The following is a 3,875-nucleotide window of genomic DNA, read 5'->3' as shown; positions in this document are numbered from 1 at the left end:
TTCTTATGAAATTTTGGGTAACATATTACAAAAGATGTTTTTTGTTTTATTTTGTAAAAGATAAAAATGCCTCTTAAAATCTTTTTTAAAAAATTTATTCTTTTCAATTTTTTCATAGTTATTTGTAAGATTTTTTGATTTTTCATTATTCTAAATATTATCGACTGCACCCCGAATGATCTTTAAGTACAAGTAAGCAAAAAGTTTGAAACTACACAAAATATGTATAAAACTAAAAATTAGACCAAATTTTATTGATATATAATTTTATTTTGTAATGGCTTGATCCATAGCAGGAAAAATAATTTTGCTTGCTTAGCATATGTAGTAGACAAATACTATAATAGAAAATGAAAAAAAAAAGGTTTATAAATGTCAGAGGATGAATATAGAATTTATGGTTAAACAAATTTAATAAAATTTATTCCAATTGTTTTTCAATACAATTTTTTTGTTTTAAATTGATGAGCGATGTTTTTTGCTTTATTAAATTAAAGGAATAAACTATTTGCTTTACAAGTTTTATGTTATTTTTACAAGTGCTTATTTTGTTTGTAATTTACTTAAATACAATTTACTACTCTTATATTAATTTACTTATTTTATATTCTATTTACTGGTCATATGTGTAATTTATAAATTTATGTTTATCATGACATTGATATCGTAATTTTAATCATGGTATTATAGAATTTTCCTTTGATTATTTACCTCATTGAGTTTTGTTATCTGCAAATACAATATTTTTCATATTTATATGTATGTAACGGTCTTGAATTTTTCCATTTATACATATCATAATATATACTCTTGATGGAGAAAGATTTTCATGCGGTTCCTATTATAATATGCTATTGTATGTATTCATTTATTTTTGTGTGTGCCTGTTTTGTATATGCAGATAATTACATTATAATTATGTGTATAGATATATCAAGAATCCTTTTAACATTTTATTTTCTTAATCTTTCAGACATTAAACATGGTCACCAGAAGGGTAAAAGAACTAGGCCACAAGAATAGACATTTCTAGAATGGGTTACTTGGTAAAAATTTGATCGTTACACTTCTCTCTATCTTTGTTAAACTAATTTCAATTGCCCTAGGCACTTACTTTGGAGTGTGTTAGTTTCACAGAGAGAAGTGAGTGTGCGTGGGGCTATTGAAATTAGTAGCTAATTGTATGATCAAGGCTGATCACTCCGAGCCTATTTTAGGTTGCGTTTATCACCCGATCAAGGCTGGTCCCAAACAGAGTGTTAATTGTAATATTAGGAAAACACCTGTATAAATTAAATATATAATAATATATATTACAGTCCAATGGGTCTAAAATGGAGAAACTACAACTTTAAGGAGATCAGAAATAAAAACTTTGTAAACCGAGGGGCCAAAATACAGAATCTTTCAAAGAAATTGGCTAAATTTCAATTGGCTCCATTATTCCCTGAAATTTTTTTAAGGGGTCTTAGGCCACAACTTACATCCACCCCTAACCTTATATTTAAACAATATATTAATAAAAACCACTCAATCCGAAACCTTAAGTTAATAAGGCTGACATCTTATATTAGAATTGATAGAAGTCCTAATAATTTATCTCCAACAGTAATTCTTACATTAGATAGATCAAAACAAAATCTTCTAAAATCTTTAATTTCTTTTTAAATAAAATACCCTAAATTAAACATTTCTTCTTAGAATTGAACAATTAACCACTTGCTTCAACGACAAGAGGTCAAACCAATTAGACTATTATTTGGGGATGACCTTATATTTATATGTAGTGAAAAGAACACAAATTTTTTTCATTATCGGCTTCAAAAGGCCGGAAGAACCATATGTAATGCGGCTATAAACTGAAGTAAATTCCATTTTCTGCTGCCTCTTAACATCAAGGAAAGATAGAATTTCAGCAATATCCTCCTCTTATGAGTTATGACAATCTCAAGCTGGGAAAGACTCAAGGCCTTTTGTATAAAGGTTAAAAAAAGAAGAAATTTTCGAGTTGCTTGTGTTAGAACCTTTCCCATGTAACCATTCATGCACTGATGTGATGTTACTAATTATATAGAAATTTTTTATTAGATTGGGAAGCTTTGGGCATAAAGTAAATCAGCCCCCACCAAAATGTGCGCCAAGTAATAAAGATAGTGGTGAAGAGCATTTCAAGTAAAGATACTCAATTGAAGACTTGAAGTCACTTCTTCACTTGAATTAGTAACCATTGAAGTGGGTTGCCATATTTAGAAGCCAAGCACTTGTTTTTCTGCTTCATTTTCGGCTTTGGAATCATATTGATAATGTAAATTACTACTCGTTCATTTTTATTTTATTTTCTCCAATTCTTTATTCCAGTTGTTTGTTGTCAGATCGTTTAAGAGCTGCAGCATATTTTTAAGAATGGTCAAAAAGCGTGGATGGTTTCTTGAGACCAAATTTCACAAACATGAACATGGATAGGCAGTACATTACTCTTTTTTTATTGGAAACTAGCAGTATATTACAGTTGTTGAATTTTGGCACAAACAATGCCGACTGAGTGGTTTCTGTAGGTTTGATAATGCAGACTGATTCATTGAATTATTCCTTTTTCTGTCGCAGGGATAAGATTGAAGACTAAATTAATATCTTTTACTATTTCCAGCCTTTTTTTTATTTGATATTTCGGAAACATAACATACCAATTAAACTAATGTCTTGTTTGATATTAAAATATTATAATTTAAAAGTTATAATGGTTAGTGAAAAAAAATATAGCTGATTATGAAATAAAAATTTATATAAATATGATTTTTTAATAATATTTTTAATAAAAAAAATTTTAATTTATAATTTTATATTATTCAATTGTGAGATTTTCAACTTTCAAAATCCACAACAAAAATTATTCATTTAATATTTTAGTAGGATCTCTCTAAGTTACATGCATGTACCTTACAACCCTCTCACATGAATAGTATATAGATACTATTCATGTGAGAGGGATGTAAGGTACATGCATGTAACTTAGTATTACCCATTTTAGTATTGTAAATTTTATGATACAACTACCCAATCATAAAATAAAATAATGGCCAAGTACTGAAACCCACAAAAATTTAGCTGAATTATAATAAAAGTGGAGAATACCAGTTTGATCAAATCACCTTATGATATGAAGAGATATGTTTATTTTCACTATATTCGTGAAGATACATCCACGGAAGCTCAAGTAGGGGCCCTCTTAGCTCAAGGATTAAAGTAGGGGTCCTCTTAGCTCAAGGATTAAGTGTAGAAGCCTCCGTTATTCAATCCCCGGCGTCAAGTCCAGTCGCTTCAGTGTCTCAATCGACACCCTTGCTCCGCAAAGTTCGCCTTTTTTGGTCGTCAATCATCATTACATTTATTCATAGCTTTTCTTAATTTTGAGAAAAGAAGATTTCCAAAGATTGCATATGACTTCAGCAGGCTGACTTCATCATCAGTTGCTTGCGAGCACAGGCAAAAGCCAAAAATGTCTTCTGAAACTCATTGACTTGCTTAAGATTGTGATCGTCAGTCATGCATGCATGTGCCAGCTTCTATGTGTATTGATAGTTGTTAATTTATAAGAGCTTAATTACTGGTGGCTTCTATGTCCATGTGCCAGATTCGTTCTTGGCTTCTTGCTTAATATTGAGCATCTAAGCGAAAGGTTTTGAGAAGCATATGATGCTAGCTTGCCTTAATTTAAAAAGAATATGAAAGCTTCAATGATGAAGAACATGGAGTTAGTAACATGCTTGTTCGGTTAAACTACATGGTGTTATCACAGAAGCAATTGCAAAAATCATTTTAAGTGAACTAAGGTGTTTGGTTGTCGGGAAAATAAGCGAAAGTTGAGAGAGAGGAAA

The sequence above is a fragment of the Citrus clementina genome, unplaced genomic scaffold (assembly GCF_000493195.1).
Source record: "Citrus clementina cultivar Clemenules unplaced genomic scaffold, Citrus_clementina_v1.0 scaffold_8, whole genome shotgun sequence".
NCBI classification, from domain to species: domain Eukaryota; kingdom Viridiplantae; phylum Streptophyta; class Magnoliopsida; order Sapindales; family Rutaceae; genus Citrus; species Citrus x clementina.
The sequence above is the reverse complement of the archived record's forward strand: the minus strand, read 5'-3'. Positions refer to the sequence as shown.